This window comes from Ornithorhynchus anatinus, chromosome 1, assembly GCF_004115215.2.
Source record: "Ornithorhynchus anatinus isolate Pmale09 chromosome 1, mOrnAna1.pri.v4, whole genome shotgun sequence".
Taxonomy (NCBI): Eukaryota; Metazoa; Chordata; class Mammalia; order Monotremata; family Ornithorhynchidae; genus Ornithorhynchus; species Ornithorhynchus anatinus.
Genome location: NC_041728.1, coordinates 43957192 through 43974444, shown reverse-complemented (window position 1 = coordinate 43974444; position 17253 = coordinate 43957192). Strand labels below are relative to the sequence as shown.

At 41.2% G+C, this 17253-nt stretch overlaps 1 protein-coding gene across 3 annotated transcripts in view; it reads left to right on the top strand.

Annotated features, from left to right (window-relative positions):
• The window catches only part of CEP128 (centrosomal protein 128), a 453487-nt gene that overhangs the window by 141629 nt on the left and 294605 nt on the right, over positions 1 to 17253 (top strand). The window lies entirely within an intron of this gene.

Below are 17253 nucleotides of genomic sequence, written 5' to 3'. Positions count from 1 at the left end.
CAAACTAAAGAAAGTCTTTGTAAGAAAGGGTATTGGGCACATCTTTTAAATCTTTTTACCATCTAAGTTGGTAAATTCAGAACAAGTCTAGCAGCAATTTTAATTTAACTCATGTCACAATTATAGCTAAATATATCTGTTGCCAAGGTATAGTTGCTGTGAAGATAATGGTGAATTTCCCAACTTTTCTATAATTAAAATGTCAGCCCGAAGATTGCTAACATGACTCTTTTGCATTTTCATCTCTTGTCTTTATAAATGCAAGTAGAACAAATGTTTCCTGTTGAAAATTCAAAGTGTACTGATGTCATCATGAAAAGAAGTCTATCTCCACTGATGTTCCAGGGTTATGTACTGTCAAATGTATATTCAAACCCATCTAATCAGATGTCCTATACCTGGAAAAGTCAGTTTTCTAAATATGCTGAATGTACTGTGACGGGACATATGAGCTAAGTCTACTTCATCTGCTGATCCAGTTGTCAGAGCTGTATCATTTGGGGTCACTATGGGTCCTGATTCAACCTTATAGACCTGCCCAATTTCTATGCTGATGACTGAGGGATAGTACATATGTATTTGTGCTTATTCTCAGCACTTACTTGTAGTTATGTGTATAGATACACATATATAAGGGCTTACACTAGATAATAATTGTGGCATTTGTTTAGCACTTACTATGTGCCAGGCACTGTTCTAAACACTGGGATGGATACTCCCTGTCCAGTCCCTGTCCCACATGGGGCTCACAGTCTTAATTCCCATTTTACAGCCGAGGTAACTGAGACACAGAGAAGTCAAGTGCCTTGCCCAAGGTCACATAGCAGACAAGAGGCAGAAACCCCAGGATTAGAACCCAGGTCCTTCTGACTGTCAGACCTGTGCTCTCTCCAGTAGACCACACTTCTTCCTACTGAACACCACTCCAAGGCTACATCCTTCTTGATGCCTTATTCCCTGAAGATGCTCAACTGGTCCCGTTGTTGTGATTTAGTGCTACAGGAAAGTAAATCTCATTCTGAGCCCTCCCCACCTGGGTTGAGTTCAATCAATCAATCAATGGTATTTACTGAGCATTTATTATGTGTAGAGCACTGTACTAAGTGCTTGGGAGAGTACAGTACAACAGAGTTAGCTGACACATTCCCTGCCCACACTTAGTTTATAATCTAGAGGGTAGACAAGAAACTAGTCAGCAATGAATGGATCTTGGAGGAAGCTCTGCCTACAGTTTGGGTCCGCTTTTCAAAGCCTTGAAGAGACCCCTAGCAGAACACTAAGTATCGTGCTCAACTGTGAAGCTGCATGGCCCAGTGAAAACAGCATGGGCCTGGGAGTCGGTGGACCTGGGTTCTAATTCTGGCTCCACCACTTCTCTGCTTGGTGACCTTGAGGAAATCACTAAACGTCTTTGTGCCTGTTACCTTCATCTGTAAAAATGGGGATTAAAGCTGTGAGCCCCAGCCCCCATAGACTCAGTCCAACCTGATTATCTGGTATCTACCCCAGGACTTAGTACAGTACCTTACACGTAGGAAGTACTTAACAAATGCTGTTTTAACAAAAAACCCCAAAAACTGGAACAGCTGCATGTAAAAATGCATGCTACAGGTGTTAATGAGCGAATTGCATCTCACTCAGAGGAATCATTGCCCATCAAGAACCTCACCATAGTTCTACTGCATACTGCATTATTGCCAAATGACTTCTCTGCTACCCGCTAAAATCTTGGGATTAAGAAGTTTTGCAGCAGTTTTCAGTCAATCAATCAATGGTTTTTATTGAGTTAAGTATAATAAAACAGGGTTGGCAGATACTTTCCCTACCCATAACAAGCATCAGGAATACAAATAAGATGGAAGAAGAGGATGAATGGAGACTGATGTTCAGAAGAGAGCAGCAATGTTCAGAAGGAGTAAAGTGCTTTGAGAAGAAAAAATGGACAGATTATTTACTGAAGTAGGAGCAGCACTTCCATAGTCAGCAGAACACACTTCTACTTATGCCGTCTTTTGCAAAGTCCCAGGATTATATTGCAATTCCTCATGTGGTGTTCAGCTTTGACTTAGATTGTAACCTCACTATGGGTAGGGAATGTGTCTACCAATTCTGGTATAGTGTTCTCTCCCAAGTGCTTAGTACAGTGCTCTGTACACAGTAAGCACTCAGTAAAATGATTGATAGACTGTAATAAAGATTCAACTATAGTTTAGGGACTTTGTTCATTTTTGCAACGTATAGCAAGCAGTGCAATTTCATGTAGCTCCCACAGGGGTTTTGGAGTGGATCCTAATTTATAACATGAAAAACATAGCCTATATGAAGACCACCTTTTCTAGAAACACAATTTGGTTGTACAGTGGAGAATATCCTTACCTGAAATTTATATTCAGGCATTATTCTACTGTTTCACCCTGCAGTCAATTAGTAGTAGTTATTGAGGACATACTCTGTGCAACACATTCTAGTAAGTGCTTGGAAAAGTACAATGTGTATTATGTGTATATTTTCCCAGCTCCTAGTACAGTGTACAGTATAAGCTCCCAGTACATACTATTACTCCTGCTGCAATAGGCTGAAGACCTGATCCCTACCCTCAAGAAGCTAACCATCTGGTGGAGGATTCAGACTCTATAATAATTTGCAGATAGGCGGAAGAAAGTGGATATGCAAGTGAGTGGACACTTAGATAGGGAATATACAGGAATAGTATAGGTGGTTATGAGTGCAAAGATGGGAAATTGCTGAGTTGGTAGTTGTGGAGACAAGGGAGGGATGAGAATATCAGGGAGGGCTTCCTGGAAGAGACAGTCTTTCATTCTGTGATCTGTTATGTCCTTGTTCTCCCTTCTATTTGCAAAGAATATAGAGCCTCCCCTTCCGCCAAATTAGATTTTAAAGTCTTTGAAGGCAGTGACTATGTGTTTTGTATTGTATTCTCCCACGCACTCAGTACACTGCTCTGCACAGAGTAAGAGCTCAATACATGCTCAATTGATTTGCCAATGGTGTGCTCTCACAAATTGCTAGTTCACTGCTTTACAGTTAATAGGCCATTCTGTAAGGACGATAGATTAGAACTGAGTAAACCAAAATATTTAGGCATCTATCATTTCTGTACTTGTGTATTCTGGGTAATGGCGTTTTTTCTCTCTCCCTTTCTGAAGTTCAGAGGGCCAATATAGTGCTCAATAGGTTATGAGCCTGATTTTCTCACTTTAGCTCCAGTTTACGGAGCTCTGTAGGACAGAGCAACCTCTTTCCATCTCTCCCACCTTTTCTGTGTGAAGCAGTCATTTGTCTGGATTCAAGTGGAAAATTGCCCCCAGGGATTCAGCAGCCTCGGTAGCCACCTCTGATGTAGCTGCTCTTTGTCCAAAAGCCAGGCAGTGTGACCTTGTGGAAGGAGCATAGACCTGAATGTCAGAGGACCTGGGTTCTAATCCTGGCTCTGCCCCTTATCAATCCATCAATCAATCACATTTTTTGAGCATTTACTTTGTGCAGAATACCATACTAAGTGCTTGGGAGAGTACAATAACAGAGTTGCTGTTTAACCTTGGGTAAGTCACTTAAGTTCTCTGTGACTCAGTGTTCTCATTGTTCTCCCTCTTACTTAGACTGTGAACCCAATGAGGGACAAAGACTGTATCCAATCTGATTATCTTGTTTCTAGCCCAGCACTTAGTACAGTGCTGGGTTCATTGTAAGCACTTAATATTCACAACTTATTATTGTTGTAAGGGTAGTGGAGCAGGGGCTACTACACTCTAGGCAGAGGGGCTGAATACTAATGACCTTGCTCCCATTTCTGCTAATAGACAGCCTGTACCAAAGACCTGTGCTGTTGTTTTCATGCAGCTCCTCAATGATGAATTTGGCTTAGGGCAGGAGGGAAGGGGAAAATATTTCACTTCCTCATGATCCCCAAATAAATTTAACAGGTCCTTCTTTCATTTAGCGCAGGGCGGGAAAGGAGTGACCATGAGGCAGAAAGCGGTTTCTTCTTTCTTTACATCTATCAAAATCAATCAGTGGTATTTATTTAATGTTCACTGGGTGCAGAGCACTGTACTAAGCGCTTGGGAAAGTACAGTTCAACAGAATAGGTAGACATGATCTCTGCCCCCTTGTAGTCTACAGGTGGAACATATATAATTATATAGTTACAATTTGCAGAAATAAAGGATACAGTTGGAAAATGTATCCACTGTGGCCTTCGGTCCATATGTACTAAGTGCTGGGTTTGATTCAGGTTTACCAGATTGGATAAAGCACCTGTCCCACAGGTGCCTTTCAATTTATTTAATCCTCATTTTGTAGGTGAGGAAACCGAGGCTCACAAAGTTTCACTTACTTGGCCAAGGCACACAGGGTAGTAGCAGAGGTGGAACTAGAACCTTGGTCTCTTGACTCTCAGTCCCACATGCATTTCCTCCCTTGTGCCAGAGAGCCTCAGTCAGGCATAGTTCATGACCTCTAGAGCCTAGTTCCTAAGAAAATGTACATTCTAAAATAAATACTTGCTGAAATTAAAATTAGTATTATTTTGTGAAATAAATGCAATGCATTTAAGCTCAAAGGATAATAGTTTGGTAACATTATAAGCTTCAGAAATAAGTGGTTTTGAATGGCATTCCTTTCCAACTGTAACTCTGCTATAATCAAATAGAAATATAACCCACCTCTATACAATAGCCCTGTGCCTCATTAATGTGGCAGAATTAGTGCAGTCAGTAGAAGTAGTATAGTAATAGTGCTTACTGTGTGCAGAGCACTGAACTAAGCTCTGAGAAAGAACATGCAGATGGGCCTTAGACTCGGTGCCTGCTCTCTAGGAGCTCATGGTCTAAGAGAAAAATGGGGAGAAGGTATTGGAGACAAACACATAAGGAATGAAGAAACATTAAAAGACAACACAACAAATAAAATAAAAGCCTAGGGGATGTAAAAATGGCATTTAGGTTAAACAAATCAATCCCATATCATTTGTGTTTGTCTACTTTATTATTTTTATAGGGTCTGTGATGTTTCTGGAGGTTTTCAGGCCCAAATCATGGCCAGAAGAGGCCGTGGAGTTATTTAAGGTACACCCGGACCCTGGTCAGCCTCTGCTGGGTCCTGAAGCCCTCTACCTCTCCGGTTCTTCTCAGACAGGTTTTGGGGGTGTCCTCACTGCTTTCCAAGTTCTTGCACCCCTATTGGCTGCCACCATACTATGGCTGAAGCCCAGGATTCTCCCTGAGGACATAGAGGTCATTGGGACTAGCCTACTGCCCCCCTCCTGGAGAGGGCTACAGGAGGCTCATGGGCAAAGCAGTCCTTTCTGAGGCCGAAGCTCTCCAGATCTCAGTCGGTAGAGCATCAGACTTTTAATCTGAGGGTCCAGGGTTCAAGTCCCTGTTCGGGCGGGTAAAGCTTTAAGAGAAGCAGCGTGACGCAGTGGAAAGAGCACGGACTTTGGAGTCAGGGCTCCTGAGTTCAAATCCCAGCTCTGCCACTTGTCAGCTGTGTGACTGTGGGCAAGTCACTTAACTTCTCTGTGCCTCAGTTCCCTCATCTGTAAAATGGGGATGAAGACTGTGAGCCCCACGTGGGACAACCTGATTCCCCTGTGTTTACCCCAGCGCTTAGAACAGTGCTCTGCACATAGTAAGCGCTTAACAAATACCAACATTATTATTATTATTATTATTATTATTATTATTATTATTATCCCTCTGGCTCCTGGAGCTTCTCCCCCAGCTCCTACCGTGGGCAGATACCAAAATCTGAGATCTCTGCACTATTTAATAGGCTTTTAACAGGCTAACAAATGATAAATCAAATTCAAACTGCCTTTCTCTGGATCTACTACTGCAGGTGTCCCAGGGCTCATGTTCTTCTCCCCGACAGGGGCAGGAGCCTTGCTTCTCTGGACTCCAAGCCGCTGGACTCAAAGCCTCCAGAGATCTTCTCTGATCCCTCCCTGTGGTTGTCCAGGGTTCACAGTCTGAGGTCTCTCTGTGCCCTCCTTCCTCAGGCACCCAGGAGTGATTCTCCTTACTTCCTCCTCCAAGTGTAGGGACCAATGGAACTTATCATCATTTAATATCTCTGTTCCACATCATACACGAGTTTGGTCTATGAAGGGAGATGTTGAATCCCATTACATTCACATACAGCAAAAGTCTGAATCAGTTGCAAAAGGCCATTGTTTGCTTTACGTATGCAGAGCATAATTCCTATTTGCATATTTTCCTTGCCCCTTCACAGTTGGCAAATAGGAAGAAAATGTATTTTTTTCAACATCTGACTTTTTAATCTTCCAAATATTATTTTTAATTTAACATGACAGAGAGTGAGTATTACACATCCCAGTGAGTTTTCACATGTGGATTCATGATTTTATTATTATGCACCACTTACCCAGCAAATTGCATGAAATGTCACAAATAACTTTGTCTTCCATCTTGAGGAATTTGTTGTACTGTATTTTTTCTTTGGTTAAAAGGATGGGTGAAAATACTGCCGACATAAAGGGTCTCTTGGTTTTCTTGAAATTGTGATAGCATTTTTGAGTCTGCTTTCAGAGTACATTCATCATTAGATCCAAAATGCCACTTATTCTATGACCAGCACTATTTTCATGTTAATTCTAATGGAATATGGTTAGTAATTGACACAGAAAATGAGCAACAAAGGGGTTAAAGACAAATGGATCCTATTTTTCTCAATACGACAATTCCAAAGTTAAGCTAGCAAACAATTACACTGTGAGGGACATGTCTAATTGGTATATGACTAACTAGAACTGTTTTTAAAACAAGAATCCATTTTAATATTAAAATTTAAGAAAAAAATATTCAGGGAACAGTTGTTTTCCAAAATAAAGGAAAAAGATCCTTTAGAAAAAAGTAACCTTATAATAGCGTTCACAAATTCTTTTTTTCCCCTCATTTATTACAAATGATGTGTTTACATGAGACGGACCCATGGTTTTGCATGCCATTATCCTCAGTAGTAGAGAACAAGGAAACTAGCAGAGAAAAAATGATAAACAGAGGAATTTTCTAAATACAATAGCTTTCAATTAGCACAGCTTTTGAATGAAAATGAAGCCAAAACTGAACATTAAAAGGAAGTTCCTTGTTGATATTGCAGAGAGTGAAGTTTAAGCTTTATGGAGATGTTGCAGTTATGGATTCTATCCCTTCAGGAGTCCAAAGACCATATTGCCCCCCTCGCCATTGTTCCCTTGCCTATGTCCTCCCTCTGACCTGGAATTCCCTCCCTCTTCATCTCCAACAGCCCACTGGTCTCCCCACCTTCAAAAGCCTTCTAAAATCACATCTCCTCCAAGAAGTCTTCCCTGACTAACCTCTTTATTTCCCCTGTCCACCCTCCCTTCTGTGTCAACTATTCACTTGGCTGTGTACCCCTTAAACGTTTTGACACTCATCACAGCCCCACAGTACTTTGGTAAATATTTGTATACTCTACTATTACTCTGTTCCTATTCTATTTCAATGTCTGTCTCTCCTGTAGAATGTAAGTCCTTGTGGGCAGGGACTGTGTCTGTCAACTCTGTTTTATTGTACTATCCCAAGCATTTTTTATGGTATTTATTAAGCAGTGTACTAAGCACTGGAGTAGGTACAAACTAATCATGTTGTACACAGTCGATGTCCCATATGGAGCTCACAGTTTTAATCACCATTTTACAGATGGGGTAACTGAGGCACAGAGAAGTGAAGTGACTTGCCCAGGGTCACTAAGCAGACAGGTGGCAGAAGCGGGATTAGAACCTAGGTTCTTCTGACTCCCAAGCCTGTGCTCTAACCAAGGCCACGTTTCTTCTTTTTGTACAGTACTCTACACAAGTAAGCGTTCCAAAATTACCATTAATAGACCGATCACTCCACTTCACCATGTGCTGTGCCCCTGCCTGCCTACTTGTTCATTGCGCTCTGTGTCCCAGCAGGAACATGGGAGGCACGATGGGAGAGTAGAGTATGAATGATGCCCCTCAAGCCACTAGAATGATAATCAATTCCCCTTCCAGGTTGTCAAATATGAAGTTTCAGGGCTAAGTCCAAGGGTTATCCTTCATTCCCGACAGGCGACCTCATCCTCATCATCTTAGAGATTTTGTGTTAACTTTTGTTGCTGTGATTAAGCTCTGATGTTTGCTATCTCCCTCCTATTGATTCTGGGTCTCCATTCATAATTGTTGTTAGGCCAAACCTGACTGGAAGTTGGGTGTGGTATGGCAGTCTGATTCCAGGCTCTAAATTCATCTGCCTCCTGGGCCCCTACCTGAAGAGACAAGCTCACAATGCTTGGAAAAGCTATTCAATTATTTCCAAGCACAAAGGAAGCATATTTGAAATCATAACTTTCTGAACCATTTGGATCCCCTTCTCACATTATTTCTCTCATTCTCTATCCCTGCATTAATCCTTGGGGACTTCAATATCCATGTGGATGTCCCCAAAGATCCTTCCACTGTACACCTCCTCTCACTCCTCTAATCCAGTGGCCTCCAGATCCACCCTACTTCACACATTCACCAATTTGGGCATACACTTGATTTTATAATCTCTAGTAACTGTACAAACTCAACCTTCACCAATTCTGAAATTCCTCATTCAGGCAACAACTCCTCACTTGCTCTATTTATCTTACACCCACCTGCTGCGAATCTGTCCTTTTCCCCAACAGAAAATTCCATTCATTTGACCCCCTCTAATGTTCTACAGCCATCCTACACTATTTGTTCTCCATATACAAACTACTGTCTCCTGATGGACAAATCGACCCACTCAACAGCGCCCTCTCCACTGAATTGAACTCCCTTGCTCCCCTGTCCCTCCACTGGTCTTCTACCACTAGCTCGTAACCTTGGATCATCTCCACAATATGCTTCCTCTGGTCCTGTGCCCAACCTGTGGAGTATTGTTGAAGGAAACCCAGACATCTCTGACCTGGTCCACCTTAAATTCACTCTTATCTGCTTCACTTCGGCCCTCTCCACTGCCCGACAACAGTCCTTTAAACAAACAGTAAATTCTGGTATGTGCCATGTTTTGCAGAATGATAATATTATTTGTCTTTTACAAACTTTAAAGTTTATGATACGTGTAAAGTATTCACTATCAATCAATCAATCATATTTATTAATGTTGGCATTTGTTAAATGCTTACTGTGTGCCAAGCACTGTTCTAAGCAATGGGGAAGATACAAGGTAATCAGGTTATCCCACGGAGGGCTCGCAGTCTTCATCCCCATTTTACAGGTGAGGTAACTGAAGCACAGAGAAGTTAAGTGACTTGCCCAAGGTCACATAGCTGACAAGCGGTGGAGCCGAGATTAGAACCCATGACCTCTGACTCCCAAGCCCGGGCTTTTTCCACTGAGCCACGCTACTTCTCATTTATTTTCATTTATTTATTGAGCACTTACTGTGTGTGGAGCACTGTACTAAGGGCTTGGGAGAGTACAACACAGTATAACAGACACTATCCTAAGGAATTAGCCTTCTGTTTATGGTATGAGTGAGTTATTTGCTAAATTAGGAACATTATGCATGCTAAGCATATTGGGATTTTAAATATTTTTACCAGCAAGAGAAAATAAAAATGAACTCCCGACCCCTAGCAATAATTTGAAAATTTGGGCCTTCAAGCCATTTCAAGGGAAGCTGTGATCATTCCTTGGTCCATTGACTATGCCAAATTGGGTGAATGTGGCAACGTGCACATTTTTCTATCCTCATTAATTGGTCTGCAACCAATTTGGAAGCTGTTTTTCCCAGCCACTCAAGCCTTCCTACTGGTTCACAGGCAGCAATTTCCCATCTTCTAGTCCCCAAATAAAAGAATCATTATGATTGTTCATGGAAAAATTTTGTAACCTTGGTGTATATGAAATATCAGGTCATTTCTGGTCATCAGTAGTCAATTTTGAAGTAGTCAGGGTGGCCATAACACAGCCATCTTCAGCTATCTTCCCCGGTGTGTGACCTGGGGTGTCACTTAACTTCTCTGTGCCTCAGTTCCCTCATCTGCCAAATGGGAATTCAGTACCTGTTATCTAGACTGTAAGCTCATTGTGGGCAGGGAATGTGTCTGTTTATTGTTGTAGTGACCTTTCCCAAGTGCTTAGTACAGAGCTTTGCACATAGCAAGCACTCAATAAATATGATTCAATGAATGAACAAACTGTTCTCCCTTCTACTTAGACTGTGGGCTCCGTGTGGAACTGAATATCTTGTATCTACCCTAGTGCTTAGTACGGTGTTGGACATACAATAAGTGCTTAACAAATACCACAATTATTATTATTATTTCTTAATAATAGTAATAATAATATTAGCATTCCTCTAAGCAAGAATGATGATCGCCTATGAGTATATATATCACTGATAAAGCCAGTCTAAGTTTAGCTGCATTTATTCCTGCCTGGACAAATATTTCTGTAAAGTGTAGGTAGTTTAAAGTTCTGAGTTCATTGTTCATCACTCTCATCCCTCCCCTACTTACGGTTCTCCTGGCTTGTGGTTCCCCGGCTCCTCTGTTCCTTTTGCCTGGCCTTCCCTTCCCTTTCAAATCTAGCAGAGCACATCTCTTCTCATCTCTTCAGAGCCCTTCATTGTTCATTTATTTATTATTTAATGTTATTTGTTAAGCACTTGCTCTGTGCCAGACATTGGTTTAAGTGTTCAGGTAGATGCCAGGTAATCAGGGTAGACACAGTCCATGACCCACATGGGGCTCACAGTCTTAAACCACATTTTACAGATGAGATAACTGCGGCACAAAGACGTTCATTGACTTGCCCAAGGTTATATAGCAGACAGATGGGCAGAGCCAGGATTAGAGCACAGGTCCTCTGACTCTCAGGCCATTCTTGAGCCCCACTTCTTTTAGCAAGCCTTCTTCTGTTAATTTTCACTGTCCCAAGCTTCAATCATGCAACAGTCACCTATAGCAGAGTGTGTATTTTGATTTTTCTTAGCATTTATGTATCTACTTGTATCTTCAGCACTTATCATCATATCAGACTTATAACTTGTGAATGCCACTCTCCTCCTATTAGATTAAAAATTACTTAAGGCAGCAACCAGGTCTTTTACTCCTATTGACTCTCAATCTCTCAGTAAAGCAATGGAGAAATAGCACGACCTAGTGGAAAGAGTATGGGACTGGGAGTTAGAGGACCTGGGTTAAAATCCATTACTAACCTGCTGTGTGACCTTGGGTAAGTCACTTAACTTCTCTGGGCTTCAGTTCCCTTAACTGAAAAAACGGGGATTCAATATCTGTTTCCTATTCTACTTGGACTGTGAGCCCCATGTGGCCCTAGATTACGTTGTATCTACCCCAGCACTCAATACCATGTTTGACACATAGTAAACACTTAAACACTACAGTTATTAGTAAAGAATTTTGCCGTAAGTACACATTCAGCAAATACCACTGACTAACCAACTGATTGCATGAAGATTTAAAAAATAAGATTCCTTGTTTTCAATTACTCCTACAAATGGACTTATCTTGGAGCAGGTTTTCCTAAATTTACATCTATCTTCTCTCCTAAACCCTCATTTCCTTTCTCCCACTCCCTTCTGCATCACACTTGTATTGGTATCCTTTATTCACCCCACTTTCAACCCCATAGCACTATGTACATATCCTTAATTTATTTATATATATTTATATTACTTTTATCTTTTCAAGGCTCCCTTAATCAGTGAATTGTATTTATTTAGCATTTACTGTGTTCAGAGCACATTATTAATTGCTCCTTGTGAGCAGGGAATGTTTCTACCAACTTTGAAACATTGTACTCTCCCAAGTGTTTAGTATAGTACTCTGTTCACAATAGTGCTCAATAAATGCCATTGATTGAGTATTGATTGATCAGTACCCAGTGTCTTTGAATGTCTAGCGTATGCATTAAGTCCTTGGGGAAGCATACCATAGAATCCATAACATGATTCATGCTTTCAAAGCATTTTCATTCTCTTGAAGGAACAGTAGATAGGAATTGATTAATATTCAATAATTATTAATAAAATACAATATATGACCAATAGTAACCTAAATGAATAACAAATTACAAAGAAATATATGAGTGCTGAGATGGTTTTTGAGATTGCTTGGCTGAAAATATGCATAGATTAATTACTGTTTAGTCTTCATTTTTTTGAGTGTTGATTTGGCCCTTTAGTTTCTGGTACGGCTCATGTTTTGGTGAGTATGAATTCTGATGGCAAGACCAGTCCAGCAAGTACTAGCAATGACTACCTCAATAATTCTGCTGCTTTCAATGGTGGTTAATGTCTTTCTTTCTTTTGATTAGGTGTCCTTTAACCTTAGATTTCCAGTAAATTGTTTCTCAAGTGCATAGATAATTTAGTTGGCTCTAAAGAAGCTACACATATCGTGAATATTGTAACTAGTTGAATCTCCTTATCTTTGTCTCTCCACAACATAGTTTTCAAATCACTAGTTCTTTTGGGACCTTGGCCTAGATTTGGTGATGATTTATATTTGAGAATGAGATCACTGCTGAGAATGAAAAGCCTTGTTTTTGGAACTCAGTACCTCTTGAATCGTTAGCTCCCTCCTTTCACAATCTTCATGCTTTTTCTTGGAGAATTCAAGAATCAGTACCTAGGAGTATGTGCATAAACCTGAAAGGTCCTGACCATCTGCTTTAAGGCTCTTCATCATCCACCTCACTCTTTCTTAAGGATTTTTCCTCTTGCCGCAGCTCTGTTTGTGCTCTTCACTGCTCTCAAGCAAATCTCATTATCCTTTGTTCTCGAGTCTGCTGCCTTTTGTCTATTTCTCTTGTCTCATCCTGGGTTGCCCTCCCCTCCTGAGCTTTCACAAATCACATCCATTTCCTCCTACAAAGTCATCATCTCCATTAGGAATTCTCCATGGCTCTGTGCACACTATCCAAGTACTTTTAAAGAACAACCTTGATTTCAAGCTCATCTCAGGCAAGGAGGGAAGATGGCAACAACACTTGAGTATTCTGTTGAAGCTGGCCTTAAAAAGCAGAGAATTCTGAACAATACAAGAAGCAGCGTAGCCTAGTGGAAAGAGCATGGGTTTGGAAGTCAGAAGGAATCTGGATGTTCTAATTCCCGACTCCCTCACTTGTCTGCGGTGAGATCTGGGGTACTTCTCTGTGCCTCAGTTACTTCATCTGTAAAATGGGGCTTAAGACTGTGAGCCCCATGTGGAACAGGGACTGTGTCCAACTTGATCAGGGTGTATCTACCCTAACACTTAGTACAGTACCTGGCATACAGTAAGTGCTTAAATACCATAAAAAAGTGAAATATGGCACTCATTTGAACTGCTGAGGAAAGCATTCTGACAGATATGGCAGTGAAAAGTGAAAAAGCAGCTGGCCCTGATGAAATAGCTGCTGGAATCTATATGCTTGAAAGGAAACTCCTTACTTAACTACTTTTGCAAAGTTTTCTTTTACGAGGGGAACACTTGAGTAGATGCCATAGGATCTCAGAGATACCAAATGAGAATATAAGAAATAACTCATCTGAGTTAGTCAAGTGGCCAAGCCACCTCGTTATTGGTAATATAAGGCTTGGAATGTGACAACTATCACCCGTGTTAACTATCCTAATGGGTAGAGATGGTCCATCAAATATTCTCATCTTTCGCCTCTAAACCTCTAAATTTCCCTCTAATTATCCATTTTGGTCTTCTTGTCCATTAGTTTACCTAAATCTGTCAGGTCTTTAGCCTCCATCTACCCCAGCACTGAATACAGTGCCTGGAACATAGTAAGTGTTTAACAAATGCAATTAAAAAAAAAAGAATGAAGAGCACAAAAGAAGTCTAGAAGAAGTAGGCTGAATTGGTAATGACATATCTTAAAGCTGTTATTTTGGAAGTTTTCAGGCATGAAAACCTTTTCATCCTGACTATACATAAAATGGCATCACAAATGTGAGGTTCATTGGATTTTAGGCCTGAGATATATATTAAAAATGAATATCTAGGCATTTTTTTGCTACATTGCTTTCTTAAGCATCTGTTTCCATGTACAATATCAGAAGGTTCCTCAATCAACTGGTGGTATTTGAATGCTTACTGTGTGCAGGGCACTGTACTGAATGCTTGGGCAAGTATGGTGTTTGGCACCTAGTAAGCTCTTAACATTATTATCATTATTAGAATTTCTACAATATACAAGAGTTGGTAGACACAATCCCTGCCCATAGGGAGTTTACAGTCCAGATGGGGAGACACACATTAAAATAAATTGCTGATAGGGGAAATGGGAGAGTATAAGTACCTCTACATAAGTGCTGTAGGCTCACAGAGGGGTGAGCATCAAGTGCTTAAGTGGCGTAGATCTAAATGCATAGGCGACACAGAAGGGAGGGTGAATAGGGAAATAGGGCTTAGCCAGGGAAGGCTCCGCCCCTTCCATGCCACAGAAACAGCTCTCTTTAAGGTCATCAATTACCTTGCCAAATATATTGGCCTCTCCTCCATCCTAATCATCCTCGATTTCTCAGCTGCCTTCGACACCATGGGCCACTCCCTTCTTTTGGAAACATTATCTAACCTTGAGTTCACTGACACTATCCTCTCCTGCTTCTCCTCTTATCTTTCTAGATACTCTTTCTCAGTCTTTTTCTCAGTCCGCCTCTGCGTCCCACATTCCGAGAGGGTCCTTCATGGCTCAGTTCTGGGTCTCCTTCTATTCTCCATCCATACTCACTCCCTAGAAGAACCAATTCACTCCCATGGCTTCAACTTCCATCTCTATGTAGGTAATTGCCAAATCCACCTCTCCAGCCTTGATCTGATCGCATTTTCTCCTGCTTTCAGAATCTCTGTCCTTTGTCCCTCTGACACCTCAAATTTAAAATGTCCAAAACAGAACAGTTCATTTTTCCACACAAACCCTCTCCTTTCCGTGACTTTCCTTAACCCCTTCTCTTTCCCCTTCCTGCTTCTCCTACCCCTTCCTCCTCCTCCTCCTCCTCCCTTTTCCATCGCAGATTCCCATGAAAATCTAATAATGAGATGGTTTGTGGATGGATTTCTCTGAGTTTGACAGCAGTCAAAAACTCATATCCTCAACTTGCTTGAGACGAATAAATGGTATTCACTGGATGCTTACTATATGCAGAGCAGTGTACTAAGCATCTGGGAGAGTAAAATGTAAAAGAGTTGGTAGACATGTCCCTTGACCACAGCGAGCCTAAAGTCTAGAGGGAGAAAATCACCTTCTCTGTAGATTGTTGCATAAAAAATAACCATGAAGGTATATCTGATTTTTTTTTTGAAAGAGCAAATGCCTTCACCCATTTTAACCTCACCATATCTAAGTGGAGGTAAGAAAGTACATTACTATCATCAGTGAACAGATGGAATGTGAGGACTTTAAGTGACTGGCCCCAGGTTACTCAACTAGGCAGGAGTAACCGACTAGCTGACTAGCAATTTATTTTAATGTCTGTCTCCTCCTCTAGACTGTACGTTTGTTGTGGGCAGGAAAGGTGTCTACCAACTCTGCCATATTGAACTCGTCCAACTCTTTGTACAGTGTTCTGCCACAATAAGCTCTCACTACCATTGACTGATTGAGTTCAACTGAAACTAAAACCTAATTTTCTCAACACATGCTTGTGGAAACAGAAAATGAGTTAAATGAGTAGTTGGCTTCCAGTGGCTGCTCACATTCACTTCCTCGATGTGTGATTTCCAACCCCACAATCTACAGGCTCTCTAATGCCTCTAAACCTCTAAATTCCCCTCTAATAATCCATTTTGGTCCTCTTGTCCATTAGTTTACCTAAATCTGTCAGGCCTTTAGCCTCTATTTACCCCAGCACTGAATACAGTGCCTGAAACTGTATCCTTGTCTCTTGTTACTATTCATTTATTGTCCCAGGGCCAAACAACCTAAGTTTACACTGTCAGTCAATCAATCATGTCCTCCTAGCATGCTTAAGATCAATCAGTGCTATTTATTGAGTGTGTACTTTTTTAAAGGTATTTGTTAAGCACTTACTCTACTGTACTAAGCGCTTGTACTGTACTAAGCACAGTACAACAGGGTTGATAGACATGTCCCCTATCCATAATGAGTGTACAGTTTAGAGGTCTATCCAATCCTCAAATTATCCACCTCCACTGTCTAATAATAATAATGTTGGTATTTGTTAATAATAATAATGTTGGTATTTGTTAAGCGCTTACTATGTGCAGAGCACTGTTCTAAGCGCTGGGGTAGACACAGGGGAATCAGGTTGTCCCACGTGGGGCTCACAGTCTTCATCCCCATTTTACAGATGAGGTAACTGAGGCACAGAGAAGTTAAGTGACTTGCCCAGAGTCACACAGCGGACAAGTGGCAGAGCCGGGATTCAAACCCATGACCTCTGACTCCAAATCCCGGGCTCTTTCCACTGAGCCACGCTGCTTCTCTAACATCCACTTGGATCTTCTAAGATCTCACTCTACAGAACACAACTGAAAAAATATTTCCTCCAGTGAGGTTATCACCCCTTGAGCCCAGTGTCTTCTGCTCCTCCCTAACGTGATTAGGGAGAATCACTTGTGAATGTGTTCTCACATTTGCTTTTTTTGTTGTTGTTGGGTTTTATTTATTCATTTATTTACTTTGGCATTCGTTAAGCACTTACTATGTGCTAGGTGCTGTACTAAGTGCTGGATAGATACAGCTAATCATGTTGGACCCAGTCCATGTCCCACATGGGGCTCATAGCCTTAATCCCTATTTTAAAGATGATGAAACTGAGGCCAAGGGAAATGAAGTGACTTGCCCAAGGTCACACAGCAGACAAGTGATGGAGCCCAAATTAGAACCCATGACCTTCTGACTCCCAGGTCCGTGCTCTCTCTCCACTGGGTCACATTGTACTTCCATATAAGTTTTATGTTTTAGGCACTTGCATCTTTTGTCAGGTGTGTCTAAGGTGTTTCTGTAGTCATCCCTGTATTCGTTCACCAATTCTTTAAGGGCAGGAGAGCACTCTATTACTCTATCTGTCCATAGTTGATTCTGAGCGGTCATTGGCAAATCCTAAAATTTTAGTGGAAATATGGGAGAAGTGAATGATCACATTGGAGAATCTGTTTAAGGATCAGTTTTTTCTTTCTTTTTTTATACCATGGTCAGATGGACCTTTGTGACTTCCCAGATCTCAGCCCTAAATTTCTAAGAAGTCTAACATAGGCAAGAATTAC